At 36.8% G+C, this 25246-nt stretch overlaps 1 protein-coding gene across 5 annotated transcripts in view; it reads left to right on the forward strand.

Annotated features, from left to right (window-relative positions):
- GRM5 (glutamate metabotropic receptor 5) overlaps positions 1 to 25246 on the forward strand; it is a 535146-nt gene that overhangs the window by 406358 nt on the left and 103542 nt on the right. The window lies entirely within an intron of this gene.

The raw sequence follows: 25246 nt of genomic DNA on the forward strand, positions 1-25246 counted from the left end.
TTCTGCTAAGGAATAAAAGATGTACTAAAAGATTAAAACTAGAAGAGTCATTTATCCCTTCAGCAAATACTTATTGAATATCTATTACATATCAGTAGGCATTTTAGATGCTGTATTTACAAAACTAAACACAATAGACAAAAATTCTTGACTTCATGGTACATATATTCCTGTTAGGGGGACAAAGTAAAACAAAATAGATGAGTGAAATATATGTTATATTAGATCAGGCATTCCCAAACTACAGCCTGCAGGCCGCATGCGGCCCCCTGAGGCCATTTATCCGGCCCCCCGCCGCACTTCAGGAAGGGGCACCTCTTTCATTGGTGGTCAGTGAGAGGAGCACAGTATGTGGCGGCCCTCCAACGGTCCGAGGGACAGTGAACTGTCCCCCTGTTTAAAAAGTTTTGGGACTGATAGGAATTGTTGGTATGGGACCATTTTTCAGTATCTTTCTCTTATCAATAATATCTTTAGATACAGAATATATACTACATATTTTTTAATGCACCACATATAAACATTGAGAACTCTTCTATGTCATGAATAGATTAACATTCTGTATTCTTTTAGAAATTCTTAAGATAGAATCTAGCTATGTAAATCTGTTAAGTTTTTGTTTGTTTCAATTATTACTATATAAAATATAGAAATTGTTCATACCACTTAGAAAAAACATGTCATATAGAGTATATACTTTTTTTTTCTTTTTTTTATTGCATTTTAGGTTTGGGGGTACATGTGAAGAACATGTAAGATTGTTGCATAGGTACACACATGGCAGTGTGGTTTGCTGCCTTCCTTCCCCTCACCTGTATCTGTCATTTCTCCCCAGGCTATCTCTTCCCATCTCCCCACCCCCCCACCCCTCCCCCATTTCCCCCCAACGGACCCCAGTGTGTAGTGCTCCCCTCCCTGTGTCCATGTGTTCTCATTGTTCAACACCTGCCTATGAGTGAGAACATGCGGTGTTTGATTTTCTGCTCTTGTGTCAGTTTGCTGAGAATGATGGTTAGACCGATCTTACCTCATCATAGAATGAAGTTACAGAGGATGGAAGGAAACAAAAAGGCTGAAAATGAATGTTTGAATTCTGTCCTGATCAGTGTTAATATGCCAGGAATATATTTTAGAAACCCAACAGTACTAGGGGAAATGATAATGAATGTGAAGCCCTAGTAATCAATATATTATTGTGAAATACTAAAAAAAAAAAAAAAGAAAGAAAGGGAAAAAAAAAAGTTTGGGGATCCCTGTATTAGATGGTGATCATTGCTAGGAGAAAAATAAAGCAGGGAAATAGGATTTAGAGTGTTGGGGAGGGTGCCCTTTACAGAAGAAAGAAACTTTGTATAAAGCCCAGAAAGAGAGGACGGAGTGACCCAAGTGGGTATGGGAGAAGATGCTTTCAGGAGAAGGAAATCACAAGAATAAAGCCTGAAGGGGAACTGTCAGAGGCAAGGAAACAGAAGGGAGAACAGTGTGGCTGGGTCAGACTAAGTTGGGGAAACAAGTAGAAGATGATGTCAAAGAGGTCACACAAGGTGAGATCTTGGAAAGCCATGTGGGCCACTGCGCTGACTTTGGCGTTTACTCAAGTGAGACATGAAGCTACTCGAGGACACAAAAACAGGACTCAAAATGGCCTTTTTTTGTAACAGATCACATACACTGCGATGGAGCTGTACAACCGATTATCAGGTTATCAAGCATCCCATGTGTGACTCAAAGAGCAAGTCAAGGAAGTCTGTGGACAGGAGAAAGCAGTTCAGGTCAGAGTTTCCAAGGACAGTTGGAGGAGACAGCATGGGTGTCCTGTGGGCAAGTGGGCATTGTATGGGTAAGTAGCAAAGCAGAGAGAGTAGTGTGAGGAAATAGGCAAGTGGAGCTAGAGTGGAAGAGTCCATTATGAAGAGATTTTCAATTTGTCTGTGCTCAGTGAAGAAGGCATTCTAATTCACAAAACCTCTACCTGTGGAGGGGGTCTCAGAATTTGCCTGGTATGTTTGCAGACAGAAATTGATTAGAAAGATGAAAGCAATGAGAAAAGACATAATACAGAAGTAGAGATAAGGTGGGATAGGTAAGGTGCACCCAGGCTATAGATATGTTTGAAGCATAAGCGACATATTTGAGTTTGAGAATGAAGAGCAATGCAAATTTGTTGGGTATTACTGAGCATAGCCCTGCCATGGAATTCTACTAAAGAAGGTATGGTCATTTGAAGGAATTTTATGTTAAAAGAATTTTGTCACTACCAATAGACCCAGTGCAAATGCCTTTTTAAGGTTAATTCTTCCAGAATAATAGCCTTCAGATCCAGGTATCAAATTCCTTCAGGTGCTGGAGCTTTGGTATGGCAAAGATAGGCTAGATGTTCAGCAAATCCATTTCCTTTTCCTGGACACATAGGAAAGCACCATTTGCAAACCTACTTTGCAGTACTTAACTAGAATTAGTCAACAGAATATGAGCCAAAGTGATGCATGCTAGAGGCCTGCGTTCTAAAAATTCACAAAAGATCCTAGTGTCAATCTGCCTCCTACATTCATGTGAGTAGGGAAAAAGGGATCCAAAGATGGCAAAATCATGCATTAGAAAGAACTTGACTCCGTGAGTCACTTGGAAGACTCAGGAGCACTTCACAGTCTACATTAGATTATGATATAAGCAAGAAATAAACTTTTTATTATGTTAGCTACTGGTTATTTGAGCTGATGTCATAGCAGCTATTGATAATTACCCTGACTCGATACACCTTCATACACTCCTGATGGACAGCAGCGGGCCTTTGTCATGATATGTAAATGCCAATCTACACCAAAGTGATTGCAAGTATTAAAGGATCCGTCTGTTACCATGATTCCCACTGACCCTGCCAATTCAATTTATTTTGGAATAGATCCAGGATATTTGAACTGTTGCTTGCAAAATATTTTACTGAGTAGCTTGAGGGTTCATGACTATCAGAGCAGATATTAAATATAAGCTAAGTGGCACATGACTTCTTTTCCATGAATGAAGTATTGATACCAATTTAAGGCATGAATTAAATTTCTTTCATATCTTCTTTATCTAATTATCATTTTTTAACATCCATTAAGCAAGATCCTGAATGGTTTTAAGAGTTATAAGAGAGGATGCCAAGATTAGTTACTGGTTAATTTCTTCCATCAGGTATCTTATAATTTATCTGGAAATACTTTCAATGCAAGGTTATACATGATAAATAGAAAATAGTTGAAATGTGACTTAAGGGCTCTAAGTATTAGAAAATTACAGAATGTATGCATCTGGGAAATTAGGGCTTAATAAGATAGCTAGCCTTTGAGGTGAATCCTGAGGTTTGGTTGGGCTGTGAGAGAGAAGGTTAGAGGCACAGTATTATAAGCTTAAACAGTTTGACAAACTGAATAATGGAGTTGAGAAAGTACATGTTCTACTCAGTGTCATACATCGTAACAAGGCTGGCGAAGCAAGTTTGAAAATATTTTTTAATCATGGATGCTAAACCATGATGCGGGGAATTTTCTTCTATAACTTAATTGTTGAAGATTTTTGAAGAAAATGATGTAATTAAAAACCACCTTTAAAAAATTCAATTTGACAGTATCAGTCAGAGTTTATTGGGTAAGGTAGAGATTACCTTTATTCATTTATTTGATTAAACCACTAGGAATTTGAAGGTGTCATAGAAGTTATTGCTAGATGAGAGAAGAATGAGGTAAACTTGGTGACTCTCTGTAAGGTTGAAGGAAAGGGAGAAAGCAAGGGTGACTTAAGGATTCAATTTTAGGTGACTGAGACAATTTTGCAAATAGAGAAATAGGGAAAATGGCTAGATTGAGACAGAGAAGATGAGTTCGGCTTAAAATAGTTCAAATTTGAAGTGTACACATGTGGCTGTTGTACAGGTAATTAGGAGGACTATGACTGACTTCTTAATGGCACACAGTGGTAATGAAGAATCCCTGGTGCAAAATTACTAGGAGTGAATAGAAGGCTAGAAACTGCCCCTAATGTGCATCTTTCAGTTAGTAACTACAGGAAGAGCTAGGTCCATCACACCTAAAATTTTTCCACAAAGAAATATAAGGTAAACTTACATATCTCTGTATTAATAAATGCGATAATGTGATTAAATTGATTAATTTGTGAGTGGTGGGTTTATGGAAATGAAAAGTTATGCACATTGTAGATATTATAGTAAAGTGGTTTTGCACAAGCTTTGGCATTTGACAGACTAGATTTATATCCTGACTCTGCCACTTAATAGTTCTGTGACACTGGACAAATTGCTTAAACTCTCTTTCCTCACTTTCTTCAGTTGTACATTTGGGACAATATTAAATGCCTACCAGATATAATCTTATGAGAAGAACATGGAATAGTTCCTATGAAGCACTTAACATAGTATTAAGTCAGCTCGGGCTGCCCTAAGAAAATAACACAGACCCAGCAGCTTGAACCACATTTTTTTTTCTCACAGTGCTGGAAGCTGAAAGTCTGAGATTAGGTTGTGAACATAGGTGGGTTCTGGTGAAGGCTGGTCTTCCAGCTTATAGACAGTCTCCTGTTTGCTATGTCCACACTTGGCAGAGAGGAAGAGAAATTCAAGGCATGAATTAAATTTATTTTATATTTTCTTTATCAAGTCTCTGGTGTCTCTTCTTTTAAGGACATTAACCCTATCATGAAGAGGCTACCCTAATTATCTCACCTAAACCTAATTACTTCCCCAAAACCTCATCTCTAAACACCATCACACTGGGAATTAGTTTCTTCAACATATTGGGGGCATTTGAGGGAGAACACATAGTCTCTGGCATTTAGTAAAACTCAATGAATTACAACATTATTAGGGATATTCATTCTGCACATTTTTCTCTAGCAATTTCACAGAGCTGATAATCGCCAGCACTTCAGAACACATTAAATAATGTAAATCTAAGAAAGAATTCAACCAAAAATTACATTGTTTGGAGAAATGAAACTCAGATAAATGGAAGTCACAAATCTCTATGAGTCACAGTGGAGAGAAACAAAGAGGTTTGCACATTTATAAACTAAGTGCAAACTCATGTTGCCAGAAGGTTTCTGATTAGACTGTTTCATATATTCTGCTTTAATCGGCATGTGTTATATCTGTGAAATTCTAGCAAAATATAAAAGCAATATTTAAGATTGTTTTATATTCTAAAACCCCTTATCGATACCATAGCTATGTAATCCATGGCATTATACAAAGCGGTGTTTAACAGTAATGCTTCTCTACCATTTTCTGTCTCTGTAACCTTGAACAAGTTGTTAAATCTCTCTATATTTGGTGTAACTTGTAACAGCTGCTCTCCAACTTACAAAATTGTTGGAACTACTGGCCAAGAAGTATGTCTGTGAAAGTTTAGTGTGAGGTAATCTGGTAAAAAATAAGCTAGCCACTTAAGACCTCTCTGTTATTTGTGATATTCCTTAGTGCTCACTGCCTGTTGACTCTGAATTCTATCTGGAATTTTTGTGTTTTGGGAAGACAAAAGACAAGAAATCATTATAGCTTTCTCCTTTGTCCCAAACTACAAATTCTCTCTTTTTTTTTCTAAGAAGAGTTTATGTTTGTGTTGTTGCTATTTGCTTGTTTGCTTTTTTGTTTTTATTTTTCTTTTTCAACTGTTATTTTAGAATTGGGGAACATGTGTACATTTGTTACAAAGGTATATTCCATGACGTTGAGGTTTGGGGTATAGTTGGACTGATCACCCAGGTGGTCAGCAAAGTACCCAACAGGTACTTTTCCAGTCCTTGCCCACCATCCCTCTCCCTCCAATTAAACATTCCCTTTAGGTTACAGCATCTTAAGTGTAAATTGCATGACCTTTTCATGCCCACAATTCTATAGGATAATGCTGGTACAATGCTAGTGCTTAATAATTTTTAAAATATGAATGTCCAATTGTGACCCCTGGAGAAAAGAATCCACTCAATACTTCTTTTCTAAGGATTTTTCTTTAGAAAAAATACTCTTTTGGGTAATAATTTGGCTAGATTCCAGGACATTTACCGGGCCACCTGTGATAGAGTACAGAGGTACTATGGATTCAAAATCAGGGACACAGGTACAGCCTTTTCTCTCTTTCCTTATACATTCTTGTTATGGAAATAAGCTGAGTGGGACACATTCTTAGCTGGAAGCAGGCTTGGCCATTTTGTTCCCTGTTTTCTGAGTGAGGTAGAAATCCTGGCTCTCTGGATCTTTGGCACCCTTGAGTTCTTTAACCTGTTCCTTGCAGAGCTGCCAAATCTTACTCGTATAAGATTTGCATCTGAGGTTGAAGACTAGGTCCATTTGATAAAAAATTTAGGTTTACTTTATTCCAAGTGACAACAGTTTGAATAATAAAAAGGCATTTTAATTTCACATATGAGATACAGTCATTGTTTGGTAAGACTGTATCTTACAAGTAAACCTCATGCAGAACAGTGGCTATAGTTATATAGAATTCTGTATTCCTAGATCCTCTAGCAATAAGACCATCTTAGTTGTATCAAAATCTTACTTCTGTTTCTAGCACAGAGGAAAATTAAGTCTGAAACATAGTAAATAACTTAAAAGGGAGATTTTTTTTTTTAATCCTGGATAACGAGCTGTTATTGAACCTCACATGAAAAAATTTAGAAAGCAAAACTGATGTTTGATGGGATTGTCTAAGAAGCACACAGTAAATTTTCTGCAGTAGGGGTTCCCTTGATGCTTTCATTGTTAAATTTTTATTATTTTACAGACAGGGTCTTGCTCTGTCACCCAGGCTGGAGTGCAGTGGCACCATCATTAGCTCTGCAACCTCAAACTACTGGGCTCAGCAGATCTTCCTCTCTTGGTCCCACAAAGCACTGGGATTAGAGTCAGAAGTAACCCTTCCTGGCCTGAAATTTTTAGTTTCTTCTTTCAGTTTCCCTGTTGTCATTGTTCCTTCCTCCCATGTTTCTCACTCCCTGTGGAGTACATACATAAGTGGGCATGGCCCAGGGTTTTCTCTTATCCTCTCAGGCAATATTTAATTAAGTTTATTCAGCAGACAAGAGAGGGAAAAAAATTCATCTGGTGATTCTTTCTCTAAACAGAATTACCAGATTCAAATAGTCAGAGATTATTGGAAGGTACTCTCCCTTGTGAAATCAGGTTCCAGGGTGCGAGACATCTGCTATTCCAAATCAGGAGACGCACTAGTGAACTGAATTTAATGTTTCAATTTTCTCAGATAATTTGGCTCAGGAAAATTTTGGTCCATGATTCTGCTTTGATATAAAGTTAAGTAATTTACCACTCTTGGACTGTAGGCCTTCATACAAGCCCATCAAACACTGAATAGAGCCAAGCTACTTGTTATTATGAAAATCAACAATTGAATTAGAACTTAAATAATTAGTAAATATGTATTCAGTTGATTGTAGGTTGCTTTTTCCAAACAACATTTTTGACTCATGACAGGGATTTGATTGCAATCACTAAAAACCAATTTTAGCTTGACTTTTTTAAGATAAATAAATGAAGTAAACAGTATTGGTTTAAAGAATATTGCCCACCCCTACCACCCGGATGTGCTGGTAGCTAGAAGACCAAGTTTGGAAAATTGGCCCAGGTCCATAGGCGTCCAGGAAACAGGAAATTCAGCTTTTAGCAATTTGGCCAGAGTATGTCTACGTTTGCACCCTATCACGAACGTAATCACAAATAAATACTGGCCATTCTTTTGCTTTACTTTGCTTTCTCCAGATTCCTGGGATACAGCTGCCTATTTACCGAGCCTGGGTTACTTTCCCATTGCTTGACAGTCAGGGAAAAGAGACCATAGGAGAATAAAATCTACTTCAGTTTCCCAAATGAAAGAATTATACAGCTTTCCATAATCTAGGTAAAATAAAGGGTACATCAAAATTAGGAAAGCAATTTGTATTATATGCAGCTCAATTGTGAAGATTTCTATAGCTTAATTTGATAATTGAGGACAATATAAGTGGTCTCTGGCTGGGCAAAGTGGTTCATGCCTGTAATTATAGTACTTTGGGAGGCAGAGGCAGGCAAATCACCCGAGGTCATAAGTTTGACACCAGTCTAACCAACATGGCGAAACCCTGTCTCTACTAAAAATTCAAAACATTGAATTTTTAGTGTGGTGGTGGGCACCTATAATCCCAGCTACTTGGGAGGCTGAGGCAGGAGCATCACTTGACCCTGGGAGGTGGAGGTTTCAGTAAGCCAAGATCATACCATTGCACTCCAGCCTGGGCAACAAGAGTGACTCTATCTCAAAAAATACACACACACACACACACACACACACACACACACACATGCATATATATATACACACATACACACACATACACACATATGTGTGTGTATATATGTGTATGTGTGTATATATGTGTATGTGTGTATATATATGTATATATATATATACATATATAAAATACACATATATATGTATGTATTTTTTCAGATAGAGTGTTATAAGTTTTACTTATGATAATGATGATTTTAAGAATATATATATACACATATATATAGCCAAGATCATACCATTGCACTCCAGCGTGGGCAACATATATATATATATATATATATATATACACACACATATACATATACGTATATATATACATATATGTATGTGTATATATATATGTATATATATACATATATGTATGTATATATATGTGTGTCTATATATGTATATATATACATACATATATATAGACACACACATATATATGTATATATATGTATATACATATATATGTGTGTGTCTATATATACACACACATATATATATATTTTGAGATAGAGTGTTATAAGTGTTATTATAATGATGATTTTAAGACTATATATATACGTACATATGTATTTTTTGAGATAGAGTGTTATCATATATACACATTTATGTATATATGTATATATATATATATATATAGTCTTAAAATCATTATCATAAGTAACACTTAATAAGCAGCTGCTTGCTAGGCTCTGTTCTTACCCACACTCTCCTTATACTATATCTCATTTTATGCTCCCATCAAATTTTATGACATAATTACTATTAGTGTCCTTTTAACAAAAATGCAAGAAATAATGTTTAGAAAGAGTAAATGACTTGCCCAAGATTACACAAGTAGTAAGTGGAAAAATAGTTTCAAACCTAGGTTATATGGCTCTAAATAAACTATACCACATGCATGAGATTAACTTCTCTACTGCAATTTTACAGATTTTAGGACACACTAGATTCTTAACAAATAATACTGAAATCTCTACTGACTAGAACACTCTGGCACACAGTTGGTGCTCAATACATACTTGTTGAATAAATAAATGAATATATAGTATGATTTGATTTAAAGACCAGATGTCAAAAGGCAGGTGTCTGCTGCCCCCACCCCATCCGTCCCTCCTCATAGCTCCCCCCAGCATACAGCTCACAGCAATGTGCTGACCTGGGTGATCCCATAAATAATAGGAATTGAAGTCTGGGTTATATGAAATATATGTATATTCATATGGTAAGGTGGATAGTGTATTTAAGCAGTTGGTTACTTTTTTTTAAACATGATAAAAAGTTGGAAAACATTTCTTTTAGGTATACTGCAGAAATTTAAGTATACTGCAGATAGGACAGTCGAAAGAGTCAAATTAAACTGAATTTGATTTGACTAACTATGTTTTAGCTTTATAACATTTAGCATTTTATTCTATCTGTGCCCAAATATTCTCATCTAAGCAAGGGTAGAAAATGATGCCTAGCTTACGTGTTAGCTGTGAGGGCTACGTAAGGTCATGAGTGCTAAGCACCTTGTGTGTAGCACCTGTTGGATACTTCCCTCTCCTGTCTCTTCTTTATGAGCTACCTTTGAAATATTTCAGAATAAAATGGCTTATAGAAAACAATTATTGTCATGGTTGAAAATAACATTATTGTGATTTTAAAGGAATATCTGTAATCTAAAAAATTTGTAACACTGGTACAATAGCAACTACACTCAGAAGAGGGAGCTTCATAAATACTTTTTTGATAAAAATGATCCAATATTAATCATTTTATACAGCTCTACTTTCTACCCTAATCAAATCTCTTGTATTAGAGATGACGATTAATTTCCCATGTGTACAATTTGTGAACTCTGCATTTTGTGGTTCAATTCTTTGTAGGTTTACATACTGCAATGTAATTCATTTTTGCAATTTTCTACTTCATTTCAATTACAGTGCTTATTATAAGACACGTAATTCTCATTTAGCGTGCTCATTCTTTTTAATTAGAAATAAAATCTTAAAGGAACTTAAATTTTTTGCATCTCTTATTGTCAGGAGCATAAACTCTAGAACAAGTGTGAATAAATAAGTATAGTAATTCTCAAATTTTCAAAGATGAACAGTGTTAATTATACAAATACACTAATAGTGATCTTGTGTATGTAAATTGTACTAGATGTACAATAAAAACAGCAAGTTTCTTGCGTTATTTGATACCTGTTGTGGGGTCATGACTGCGATACATATTATCTCTAATTCTCACAACTCTAAAAGAAAGCATTATTTTCCTTCTTTTCAAAATGAGAGAGCCCTGAAAACAGTAATTTTTGATTCTACCCAGGAAACTGTATCAGGGATTCATCGTAGAGTGACCACTAGATTGTATTTTAACATATGATAAGAAGCTCATAAGACAAAAATGGGAAAGCCACATCTTCAGGAAACAAACCACAGTTAAAATGTAACTCATGGAAAAGAATGGTGCCAATAAAGATGAACACACAGGGCCAAGTGGGAAAAGTCTGGTCTAAGAGTTTGGTCTTAATATAGTGAGAAGACTCTAATGCTATGGTTTTTGCCACATGCTCTTTTAAATAATATCATAAGCATTAGCCCTCATGTCCCTGTGGAATTCTTCTTTCATTGACACACCATATGGAAGTTCCACAAGATAGTGTAATGTGAATGAGAGATATGGTATCTGAAATAACATATCCATCAAAGGGCTGCCAACCGGCTGTTCATGGTGAATCATTTACATTTAAAATTTGGTGTTCTGCACGTAAAAGTGTGCAATCCTTGTTGAATTTTTGAAGCTCCCTGAAGAAGCCTCTTCTTTCTGCAGCTGCTGTGTTCATTTGCATTTCGGTATGAGCATTCAGAGGTCAACTGCCTGTATTTCAGGCACAATTATAAACTGGAGATACTGTAAATATTAGGAACTGGTGTCTCTACCAGACACCACTCTGGGTTTCCAGTATTGCCATGCTGCCTGGCAAAGAAGAGGCACATACAGTATTAGGCATAGATGAATGATTTATATGACATCATCAGTTACTTGAGCCCTTTCATAGACTATTCTGATTTTTTCTTCCCTACAACACTAATCACTGTCTAAGCCCTAAATCAATAGCTAGTCCTTTATTTTATTAAACTTGATCTATGTTCCAAAAAAACTACCCGCACCTTCATTGTAACATTCATTTCTCTGTTGGGCCCACTTTATGTTAGATTCCATGCAGTTAGTCTATTCCACCTTCATCCATCATAAGTATGAGCCACTGGTATATTACTGACAATGTTGAGCAGTGTTCTGGTTGCTGGAAATAAAACAGTAAACAAGAGCAATGTGTGTCTGATCCACATAGAGCTGATTTTCTACTCTGAAGTAATCTCTGAATCTCATGATATGTTTAGAGGCTTCTGCACAGAATAGGCATTTAGCAAATGCAAAATGAAGAAATGGATTGCCTAGTCTAAACCATGGTGTTAGAAACTGTGGAAGAACCACGATAAACATGACAAATGTGAGCCTTCAGGAAGTGCATACTCTGTGGTGGGCACAGACAAGACATAAATAATTCTAATGCATGGCAGAAAGTATTTTGTGTTGTGATAGAGATATAAACACATTTCTGTGAGAGTATATAATGGCAAAAGATTAATTCTGGCTGGGAGGGATGTTCTACCCGTCTGTCACAGCAGAAAAAATATGATGTCATCCACTGTGCATAACTGAAATCTATTTGCCATATGTATAAAGAATGAGTAGATTCATAAAATAGAGTACAGAGAATTTGTTCCACTGCAGTTTTTTTTTTCATTGCATTGTTATAATATGTTATTTCTATGGTATTTTCAGATTTACAATCACCTTCCTAGAAAACACTTGAATTCCTTCCCTTGTATCTTCCTTCCTTTTACTATCTTTCCCTTACTAATGGGTAAAGAAGAAATAATTAGGGCAATCTGAAAGTATTTTAGTACCTAGAATAAGAAAACAAGAGTTAACTCAATACTTTTTTAAATAAGCTGCTGCTTGTTTTATTACTCTATGGTCATAAGTTAATTTGCTAAAATTATTCTTAAATAATGCTTCCTTAGTCTCTCATAATGAAAATAGCAATACTCAGGAAATTAGGAGGCAAGTCATCTGAGACTAGCTGCTACTAACTAAAGACATGCCTTTAGGGAAGTCCTTTTGGTATTATTTTCCTAATCTGTAAAATTAATTTATTGGACCAGATTATAAGGTCACAGTCTTGGATGAGACAGGGTCCAGAGCATTTGCCATGTGAGAATATGGAGCTAGTGTTGTCACATCTTCTGATATTTCAAGAGAATCCACAAAGCTAGGTATTAATATGAAATTTCCATAAAATGGCATTTAGGCCAAATAAAACCTATCTAAAGGCCAAATCCAGCCCAAGGGCTTCCTTTCTTCAGCTTGTAGAGTAGATGCTCTCTGAAATCTCTTGCATCTCAGGCATTCTTTGATTTTGCATTGTTAAGACATTCTGATTTTCCCTGTCTAACAGCTACTAAGCTTCAAAGTTCTGATTTCCCAGATGAATTGAAGAACATGTTTTGAGGTGCTATAAAATTAAATTGTAATCACAGACTGGAGGGTTGTAGTTTCTGCTAATCCTTTTGGAGGTTTCTGTTTAACAATTTGAAAATCAGGAATGAATGTTAAGTGGTCTAAGGCAAGTATCCAGTTTTTAATAAAGGAAAAAAGAAGGAAGAGCAGCCCTTTCCTGCTTCCATTTGCTCTCCACACTCTGTTGTGAGACAGATCCAGCCAGAGAGCACCTGGCAAGTCTGGATGGCACAGAACCTCATGGCTAGGTTAATCCTGGCTCAGACCAGACCCTAAAAAATAATCCTCAAATGAAGTAAATACAGCTGAATGAAGTCCACTTCTTCGATGCATTATCATGCCAACTAACATGCCTACTATTTACTGAATAAGAAAAGAAGTTTGGATAAAACAAACTATCTTATTATGTGCACTTAAGACTTTAAAGTTTGCCTAAAAAGATGAAACTCCTTTGGTTCCCACAGGCTTCTACTGCTGAGCCCATACCTTGTATGTTGAGTTGGATTTTTTTTTTTATTTGAGAATACAGATTGTATCTTACTTCTGTTTCTGTCAGCAGCATTCAGCACAATGTCTAACAGGCAGTAAGTACTCACTAAATGTCTTCTTAATCAATGACTTAATCTCTGAATGATTCAACTAATAAATTATTTAATGGGCCAGAATTTCTCTCTAGGACCAAAGCAGCAAGAACAAAATACTATAATTCAATGAGTTCTAATAAATCATGTAAAGAAAGATGTTATCAAAAATCTGAGTTTAGAAATGAAGCCAGAAGATCATCAATAGTTTCTGGGCTCTTTACTTTACTCTCAAATCATTGTATACAATTACCTTATTCTGGACATTTCAAATAAAATGTTACATAATTTTTGGTGCTGTTTAAATCTAATGGAGAATATCGATTTTTTTTTTTTTTTAAGTTTAGGCAAACAACCTGGTTAGCTTTAGTCTGCAAGTACCTACTTTCCTTCCTAGGCCGCACCTCCAACCGTCAATTTTCAAAACCTTAGCAATGCTATCAAAGTTTATCACACATATGCCTCATCGAGCGGTCGGTCTTTAGCCCTGACATTGTTCCATCGCGTAATTTAGTTCTCAAAAGGTTAGTATGCTGACTAAAGTCAAATCAATGACTATACAACTTGGAGCGGGAACTAGGAGTTCACACTCAGTGTTATAGGACCACTTTCTTAGCAATCCCTGACTCGCTGCCCTACTGTCCCCCTGTCCCACTACGGGTTCCAGTCTTTCCCTGCCATTCCCTGGTCCTCTGGCTAGAAATCTAAGACTTTAGTTTTCATCTCTGTTTCTCACTTACTGTCTCTGAGACCACATTGCCCTGAGAACCAAGTGGGGAAGGCTAGAGAAAGGAACAAAACAACAGAGAATTCCTCCTGACACTTTTGAGATACAGTCCGTTTGGTCACAGAGAAGGGTTTCCAACCTTAGAGTTATAAGCGTCCACCCAGCCACTGTTACCTTTGCCACTACCACTTCCTATAATCACCTTGCCAGGGTTACCTAGGGGCTTGAACAGAAGAAAACAAAACACAAAAATAGAACTTTCACCACTCTCCCTGGTTTGTAGGGTGCTATTTCTAGTCCTCAGACTTTAAATCAAGGACTTCTCTTGGAGATTTTTCTGCTTGCATCTGGTACACAGTTCCATGATTTGGACTGCTTTTGAGTCCAAATCTGAAGATACTGAAGAAAAAAATCCAAGAAACTCATGCATGATTTAGTGGTGTTTTGAGTTCTATTATTTTTCCCCAATCCACTTGTTACCACTTATTTTTCAGAGTTCTCACCTAGCTGCCCCAGTTCTGTCCAGGGTTTTTAGCTGTATTTAGTGGGAAAAGCAGAGTAGACTATACTTACTCCATCTTGATTGGACCAAAATTTTTCCCATGTAGTTCTGTTAGATGGTGAAAATACATGAGAGTGCTTAATGGGATTGTCTGATCCAGCTAACAGATCCTTCTGTAAATTGGCATTGCTATGTTTAGTGTTGTTTAAACAAGTGCTGTTCTACAAAACAAGTTTTCTGTCTGGTAAACTGACTTGACATTAGGAGAATGAGACCTGTTATTGGATCACACTCTTTGAGGCATCCTGTCATCCATTTGGCCTCATTCATGTATTTAACATATATTAATAGAGCCAATTGTGTGTCAGGTGCTATGCTAGGTACAAGGGCTACATCTATGAATAACACAGAATCTTCGTCTCTAGGGAGCCCATAGTGTCCTGGAAATCAGTGACAGATTACTATCCATGTTACAAGACAGCAAAACTGAGCCTTAGATCCAGGTTAGAGACAGGTTATGTAAACAGGCAATTTCTGTATTGAATGTTTAATATGTGATAAAAATCAGTACCAGTATTATAAAAAAAAAGAATGGAAACTTAATTATGTATTAGTGATTTCTCACGTCTCAGTTAATGGCACACTATCTGCTTACTAACTGAATACTTGGACTCATCCTTTATTCTTTATTTTCCCTAATACCCCACACCATATCCATTAGTACATTCTATTCTCTGTGCTTTGAAAATATATGCAGAATCCTACCCTGGACTAAGCTACCATAATCTCTCAGCATTCTGTCACAATATTTCCTGTGTTTTCCCCTTTTCCCACTCTTGTTCTATTTTCCATGTAGCAAAGTAAAAATTTTCAAGTGAAAATCAGATTCTAAGGTTTCTCTGGTGAAAACACTCTAAAGCCCTACCTTATCCAACCCCCATCTCTCTTGCCTCATATCCTGCTTCTCTTCCCGTAAGTTTCAGCATTTAATTTATTCCTCAAACAATATATTAGACTTATTTGTACTTGCTAATGCCTCTGGCAATATACTTTTCCCTGATCTTTATATTTTGAATGAAAAGAAATAAATCAGGTTATTATTAACAAAACTTGGGTCCTGGACCAGGTAATGTAAACCAATTTATTATATCAAATGCTTTGTTAGTATATACTTGACTAAGTATCATCTAAATCTGCTCGTTAGATAATATTTTTAAAACAATTTTTTATGCAGAGAGGTTAACTAACTTGCTAGTAACCATGAACAGCAAGAAAATGGCAGAGCTATGATTGTGACCTTCTGTCTGCTTCCAGAATCTGTGCTGCTATATGCTATGCTATGCTGCTCTTAATAGGTGAGAGGCATTCTCTACCACAAAGTGTGATGTCATCTTGCAGATTCACCCCCTTTAGCTATGTGTAGAATTATGGAAGGAGTAGAGATAGATGGGGACCTAAGCTTTGAGAGGTAAGAGGCAAGAGAATTCCTTAATTTACTAATATCTTCCCCACTTCTATAACATTGAGACTAATATATTAATAATTGTCTCTTGCAAATGTAGATACCAACCACTGCTGGACCCAATTTTTTTTCTTTTTTTAAAAGCTAAGATTGCTAGCTATTTACAGTAACCTTGATTTTTTTAGTTTCTAAATCTAAAGTGGAACGAGCACCTAGCTTAATGGGTTATATGAGATTAAAGCATTTTGCAAAGTCCTGATTTTGTTAGTACACATTTCAACAGAGCTCTCTCAGCTACCTGAAGAAGGTCAAAGATCAGCCATGTGCTTCTTTCATTGGTGGAGAAAGAAGACTGGAAAGTAGGTGAAATGGCACGGGCAGAATTTATACTTAAATTTCTATGACTTGAACCCCTGATGCCTCATGAATGCTAAAACAAGTTATGATGTCTTTCTGTAAAATATGTAAGCATCAAAATGACTTAATAAGAAATTATAAATGTTAACTTTCATTTGTTCTCTCACGATATTTTGTTGGTTTTCCAATTATTATTATTTTAGGGGAAAGGAATTTGCAATCAATTACGCCTTGGAGTGATAAGGAAAAATAGTCACCAGGCACTTCTACAAGATCCTAATGCTCCTCAAATAGGCCAGTTTTTCCCAGATGCTCAATAATAACAAGCGATTTAACAAACTGTGAACAAACACGCACCCTTCAGTTTTTAAGCTCTTGCTTTTGCTCAGCTTCTTCTGCACACACCTGGGCCCAGGTCTCGCACAGTACTAGCAGGCATTATTTGAGAGAACAGACATATGGAATTGTCCAGGAAACATTCAATCTTGTCACCGTTTGTTTTCCCTAAGTATATCTCTTATTTAGAATAATTTTTAAAAAGGTGATGCCGGGATTTCTTCTTTCCAAAGAATAACAATATAGTATAACAGAAAAACTAGTCATAACATTAGAAGTTCCTGTCTACTTTTGTTTTTTACTATCTGAGTGACCTTGGAAAATTGACTTCACTTGTCTACAGCTCAGTTTCTGTAAATGTACGGTGTGGATAGTTTCTGCTGTGCATGTCTATCTTACAGTGTTGAGGCACGTAAACTGATACATGTAAAATTATGTTGAAAAGTGCCAAGCAAATGCAAATTGTCAATATTGTCCCCATTTAATTCAATAAAGAGCAACCATGCCCTAAACAATGTGATTTAATCTACAAATTAAAAGGGTCAAATTTTCCTTTGTCCCAAGGCATAAAGAAAAATCAGAAAAAAAGATAAATAATTACTTCTTGAGAGTCTAATGGGCATCACCTCAAGTGAGACCTTTCACTTACTTTTATACTCTAAAGTCTTGACCAGAAATATATAGTGACTAAAGGTTATTACAGTTTATATTTTGATAGAGTTACTACTTAGGAAGCATCTTGTGCCAGGCTCTGTGTGAGGTACTTATGACTTTTCTACAACATTTAATTCTCATGTTATCCTTGTAAAATGTGGATCATCATTTAGAAGATGATTAAATTAAATTTTAAGTAATAGAAGGAACCTGTCCAAGTCATAGAGCCAGGAAGACACAGAACAAGGATTCAAACCTGATCTCCATATCCTGTTCATAAGAGAAAAAAATAAAAGAATGAGACTCAAACTAACACCTTTTCTAACAGCCAGAAAAACACGTACTGCTGAATTCTGGCAGTGGTTGGGAGGCTGAGTTGCAGAACATGGCTTAGGGTCAAGTTAAAACAGAAATAATACTGGGAAACTTCCACACCGAACTGACAATGTCATATGAATGATCAGGGCAGAAAACTAATGAAGATATGCTGTACTTAAACTCAACACTTGACCAGTCAGAGCTAATTACACATCCACAGAACATTCAATCCAAAAACAACGGAATATTTATTCTTCTCATCTGCACATGGCACATAATTCTAAGATAAACACATGCTCAGGAAGAAAGCAAGTCTAAACAGATTCACAGAAACTGACATCACACCAAACACACTCTTGGACCACAGGCCAATAAAAATTAAAAATCAATACCAAGAAAATCTATCAAAACTGTATAGTTACATGGAAGTTAAACAATGTGCTCCTGAATTACTTTGGGATTTTAAAAAAATAAAATTAAAGCAGAAATCAAAAAATTCTTTGAAACTAATGAAAACAGAGGCACAACTTACCAGTATCTTTGGGACACAGCTACAGCAGTGTTCAGAGAAAAGTTGATAGCACCAAATGCCAACATCAAGAAGTTAGAAAGATCTCAAATTAACAACCTAACGTCACACCTACGAAAGGAAGGGAAACTAGAAAAACAAAAGCAAGACAACACCAAAGGTAGCAGAAGATGAGAAATAATCAAAATCAGAACCGAAATGATTAAAATTGAGATGTGAAAATCCATACAAAACATCAATTAAAACAAAAATTTAAACAAGATTGATAGGCGGCTAGCTAGGTTGATGAAAAAAAAAAAGAGAAGATCCAAATAAACACAATTAGAAATTACAAAGATGACATTACAACTGATGCCACAGACATACAAAATATCCTTAGCAACTGTTACGAACATAACCATGCACACAAACAAGAAAACCTAGGAGAAATAGATAAATTTCTGAAAAAACACAGCCTCTCAAGATTGAACCAGGAAGAAATAAAAATTCTGAACAAATCAATAACAAATTGTGATATTGAATCAGTAATAAAAAGCCTACTAGCCAAAAAAAAAAAAAAAACAAAAAAAGTCCTGGGCCTGATAGAGTCAAAGCCAAATTCTACCAGATGTTCAAAGAAGAGCTAGTATCAGTCCAAAAATATAAGGAGGAAGAACTCCTCCCTAACTCATTCTACAAAGCCAGCATCATCCTGATGTCAAAGCCTGGCAGAGACACAACAATAAAAGAATACAACAGGCTCATAACCCTAATGAACCCAGATGCAAAAATCCTCAAAAAAATACCAGCAAACAAAATTCAAAGGCACATGAAAATGTTAATTAACCATCATCAAATAGTCCTTATTCCTGGGATTCATGATTGGTTTAACATATGCAAATTAATTACTGTGATTCACCACATCAACAGAAGTGACAACAAAAACCACATGATTATTTTAATAGATGCAGAAAAAGCTTTCAGTAAAATTCAACAACCCTTCATGTTAAAAACTCTGAACAAATTAGGCAACAAAGTAACATACATCAAAATAATAAGAGCCATCTACGATGACCCCACCGTCAACATCACACTGAACAGGCAAAAGCTGGAAGCATTCCCTTTGAGAACTAGAATAAGACAAGAATGCCCTCTCTTACCATTTGTATTCAGTGTAGTACTAGAAGTCCTAGCCAGAGCAATCAGGCAAGAGACAGAAATAAAGGGTATCCAAATAGGAAATGAGGAAGTCAAACTATTTATCCTTGCAGAGAATATTAATCTATACTAAGAAAACCCCACAGATTGCACCAGAAGGCTTCTAGAACTGATAAACAATTTCAGTAAAGTGTCAGGATACAAAATCAATGTACAAAAATCAGTGGCATTTTTATGAACAAATAACATCCAAGCTCAGAGCAAAATCAAGGACACAATCTCATTTACAATAGCCAAAAAAAATAAAATGTCTAGGAATACAACTTACCAAGGAAGTGGAAAATCTCTACAAGAATTACAGAACACTGCTGAAAGAAATAAGAGGTGACACAGACAAATGGAAAAACATTCTATGCCTGTGATTAGGAAAAATGAACATTGTTAAAATGGCCATACCGCTCAAAGTAATTTACAGATTCATGGCGATTTCTACAAAACCACCACTGTCATTTTTCACAGAATTAAAAAAAAATCGGGCCGGGCGCGGTGGCTCACGCCTGTAATCCCAGCACTTTGGGAGGCCGAGGCGGGTGGATCACGAGGTTAAGAGATCAAGACCATCCTGGTCAACATGGTGAAACCCCGTCTCTACTAAAAATACGAAAAATTGGCTGGGCATGGTGGCTCGTGCCTGTAATCCCAGCTACTCAGGAGGCTGAGGCAGGAGGATTGCCTGAACCCAGGAGGCAGAGGTTGCGGTGAGCCGAGATCGCGCCATTGCACTCCAGCCTGGGTAACAAGAGCAAAACTCCGTCTCAAAAAAAAAAAAAAAAAAAAAATCTATCACAAAATTTATATAGAATCAAAAAGATATCAAATCAAGCAAAAAGAACAAAGCCAGAGGCATCACACTACCCAGCTTCAAACTCTAATACAAGGCTACAGCAACCAAAACAACACAGTAGTGATAGAAAACACACACACACACACACACACATGCACACACACACACACACACGCAGGCCAATGAAACAGAATACAGAACCTAGAAACTAATGCACACACACTCAACTGATCTTTAATGAAGTCAACGATAACAAACAATGGGGAAAGGACTTTCTATTCAATAAATGATGCTGGGATAACTGGCTGGCTAGTCATATGCAGAAGACTGAAATTGAACTCCTACCATTCACCATATGCAAAAATTAACTCAAGATGGATTAAAGACTTAAATGTAAGACCTAAAACTATAAACCCTAGAATAAATCCTAAGAAATACCATTCTGAACATTAGTCTTAGCAAAGAATTTATGACTAAATTTCCCAAACAACTGCAACAAAAAGAAAAATTGACACACAGGACCTAATTAAACAAAGGGCTTTTGCACAGCAAAGGAAACTATCAGCAGAGTAAACACATAACCTACAGAATTGGGGAAGATATTTGTAAACTATGTATGTAACCGAAGTCTAATTTCTAGAATGTGTAAAGAACTTGAACAAATCAGCAAGCAAAAGACAACCCCATTAAAAAATGGGCAAATAATATGAATAGACATGAATCCCACTACTGAGTGCATGGCCAAAGGAAAACACTCATCTATGAAAAAGACATGCCCTTATAAGTACATCACAGTGCTGTTCACAATAACAAATACATAGAATCAATCAAGATAACCACCAGTGGTGGACTGGATAAAGAAAATGTGGTACATATACACTATGAAACCCTACACAGCCATTAAAAAAAAAAGAATAAAATCACATCCTTTGCTGCAACGTGGATCAAGCTCAAAACCATTATCCTCAGTGAACTAATGCAGGAACAGAAAGCCAATTACCACATGTTGTCGTTTTTAAGTGGGAGCTAAACACTGAATACATATGGACATAAATATGGAAACAACAGATACTGAAGACTGCTTGAAGAGGAAGGATGGGAGGGAGCTGTGGTTTGGAAGGCTACCTGGTACTATGGTTACCACCTTGGTGACAGGATCATTTATACACGAATCCTCAGCAACACGATTTACCCACGTAACAAACCTACACATGTACCCCTGAACCAAAATAAAAGTAGGAGAAAGAAAATGGTTAGGACTAGTATTAGTATAGGATTAGAGAGAGAAAAAAATAGAAGGGTAGTTTAGAGAAGACAATTTGTTATTTAATTCATTCACCAATTATTTATTGTGGACCCACTGTGTCCCAGACATTGTTCTAGGCGTGGAGTAGAAAATAAAAAAAGAAAATATATCTGTTTTCATGGCGCTTAGTGAGTGATTGAGACAGACAATAAACAAGATAGTAAAAATAAACAAGATAAATCTATAAAATATCCAATATAGGTTAGGTTTTGGTAAAGGGAACATAATGTCAGAAAAGAAGGCAGGGAGTGTTGGTGCGGGGGAGGTAGAAATGAAATTTAGACAGGATATTCAGAGGTCTCACAGAGATAATTATACCTGAGTAAAGACATTAATTGGGAAGAAAACATGCTCTGCACTTCTGAAGCAAGCTCACTATGCATTGGTTACCAACTTGTATGACAGAACATACTCACATGCAAGTTATGTGAAATGGATTTATTACTTACAGATAGGCAGCAAGAAACATCAGATGCCTAGGATTCATTGTGAGCTGCTCCCTCAAGTCTTAGAAAGTTGCCTAGGGTGGATGGAGTCTCAAATTCATGTAACCCACTTGGATAGCAGATAAGGGACCCTGGAAAGCTGCCTGCCCTGGGCGTTATATCCTGGGGTCACATGACTTACTGTGCTAAAGCATTGAAGGACATTCTGTTCTGGTGAGACTGAAACAGAGCCCATGTTATTCTACCCAGTCTCTCTCTTTATCAGTAAGTTCTATTACCAGACCATCATACGGTTGCTGTTGAGAGCCACACACAAGAAAGGGAGGAAAATCTGGTCAGTCCAAGGCCTTTTGGAGAACTGTCCTGAATAAATCTTGTAGGTAGAGCATTCCAGGCAGAAGACACAGCAATTACAAGGACTCAGAGGCAGGGGCATGCCTAGCATGTTTGAAGATGAGGGAGAAGGTCAGTATGTCCAGGGTGTAGTAATTTACAGGAAGAATAAAAGGAATAAGGGGTGAAGTATCATGAGTCAGGTTCCTATACGTGTTTGAAGGCCATTGCAAGAACTTTGGCTTTTACTTTTAGTAGTAAGAAAAAAGTCACTGGAACATTTGATCAGAGGGTTGTCATGATCTGACTTCTATTTAAGGGAATTATTATGGCTACTGTGCTACAAACAGGCTGGGGTGCAGGGAAGATGGGCAAAAGGAGAAAGGAGGAAAACAAGATTGTCGCTGTAATCTAGACAGAAGAAGGTATATACTGAGTCTTGTAGAAGTAGATTAGTGCTAAAGAGTCTAATTCCAGATAAATTTTGAAGATGAATTCACCTAAGAGTTGTGAAGATATTAAGGAAAAAGAGTCAAAAGTGACTCCAAAGTGTTTGACTTGTCAACTAGAAGAATGGTATTTCCATCAGTGTGAGGTAAAATGTGGAAATAGAAATCCAGTCTGTGTGAGGAAGGAAACTGTAAGATTTGCCTGGAGTGTAGCCTGGGACCCGTGTCTCGTCCAGAAATGGAAGCAGGATTTCCAATCTTGTATTATGTCAGGATGAACTCTGCCAGTTTCTCTACAGAGACTACCTAGAGAAATTTAAGGTGCCAGTATTTGGGCCAGAAATCAAGAGGGGATAATAGGCCTCAGCAGTTTGGAAAGCCGCAAAGCACTGTGCTATCTTGGGACAGTTGTTGTTTGTTGTTGTTGTTGTTTAAAAAAAAAAAAAAAAGCAAAATCAAAAAAACACCTTTGTTAAAGAAAACATTTTTTTCTAAAATGATAAGCTCTGGCTTTACTTCAGCTCCTTCTTTCACCTTTTTTACCACACTCTTCCTATATGTCTCAACCCTATTCATTCTAGGAAACAGATTTCACTTCCTAGATACTTTTGTCCATAATCATGGCCTCTACCACAGGCAAGGACATGTCCTCCTGTCACTGGGATGACTGTATTCCCTCTTAATGGCCTTGGATACTCCTTTATACTCTTACAGCCATTTTGTTCTTTATGCTCCTATAGCCATTTAAACCTTTTCTCCACAATGCTGCCAGATTGGTCTTCCTGAAATAGAAATATGATCATGTCTCTCATGTACCTCCCTAGCTTAAACACTTCAAGGGGTCCCAAAGGTCTTATGATAAAATGCAGCATTTTTTTTTTTTTTTTTGAGACAGAGTTTCCCTCTTGTTGCCCAGGCTGGAGCGCAATGACGCCATCTCTGCTCACAGCAACCTCTGCCTTCTGGGTTCAAGAGATTCTCCTGCCTCCGCCTCCCGAGTAGCTGGGCTTACAGGTGCACGCCACCATACCTGGGTAATTTTGTATTTTTAGTAGAGATAGGGTTTTGTCATGTTGGTCAGACTGTTCTGAAACTCCTGACCTCAGGTGATCCACTAACCTCGGCCTCCCAAAGTGTTGGGATTACAGGCATGAGCCACCATGTCCAGCCAAAATGCAGCAATCTCAACATGGCTTGTCTCTGCCTTCCTCTACCATTTCAGTTCTCTCTTTTCTCCTACCTCCTACTCTCTGTGTTGGTCATTCTGATTTCCTTAAAGTTTCCCAAACATAACTATCTCATCCGTTACTCTTCAAAAATGCATGGAGCACTCTTTTTCCCCATTCGTCCGGCTAATACTTAACCTAATCCTCAGCTTCAGAGACCTTCCATGTGTGAGTCACCATTCAGTCATGTCTCAGCAGTTGTCAGAACACATTGCACTTGCCTGCTCAGGTAGATGCTCATTTGCCCTCTAGACTCTAAGTAAATGAGAGCAAGCATGGTGTCTATCTTGTTCAGCATGATGTCCCTCACTCAGAGCCAGTTCTGAGCAGTTAGAAATCACAGACACTCAGCCCATATTTGTCAAATCAAATACCAATCACAAACTTTAGTTTCTTAGTGAAATGTTCCCAAGGACCTTCTATTGGAAAGCATATTTCTCACTCCTTTGGGCCTCTATAGATTTTAGCTCCACATCTTTTACAGATTTATTATATTCTACCTTTCCCTGTATTTACATAATTTATTGCTGTTATTGGACAAGTTTCTTATGTGCAAGCTCCATTTTCAAACCACCTTTTTCTTCTCTCTAGATGATTAATTACAGAGGTTTATGTATATTCTGATTCCAATAAATGTTTACTGAATTAAATAATGAATTAAAGGAGTTTAAATGTTATATTTTATAAATTTAAAATGGGCCAGTTTATGGAGAGCATATACTTTGAGATTAGAATTACTGGGTGATAAATCTAAATAGATAAATTTATATCAGATGGTGGAATATCTAGTATTGTCAAGTAAGAGAACATAATAGTTTAGAAACTGGAGGTTTGTTGAAGATTTCTGAACTGAAAATGTACATCACAGCTGATACTAATGAAATTAATCTGTCCTTAAGAAACATTTTGTGATACAGAAATACAGTTCTATCCTGCATTCATATCTGGAGTTTGGTTATAGAAGAAAGTGGATCTTGCTACTGTTGGGGATTCAGATCTTCTTTCAGCATTTTGGAAGAAAAACCTGAATACAGAAGATAACTATTAGGCTCATGATGTTGATACCTGTTTCTCAGTATTAACCCTGGTTCTAACTCTGATAAAATTGCTCCAGAACATTCTCTAATTCCAGGTAAC

Source organism: Saimiri boliviensis, chromosome 6 (assembly GCF_048565385.1).
Source record: "Saimiri boliviensis isolate mSaiBol1 chromosome 6, mSaiBol1.pri, whole genome shotgun sequence".
In the NCBI taxonomy this organism is placed as follows: Eukaryota; Metazoa; Chordata; class Mammalia; order Primates; family Cebidae; genus Saimiri; species Saimiri boliviensis.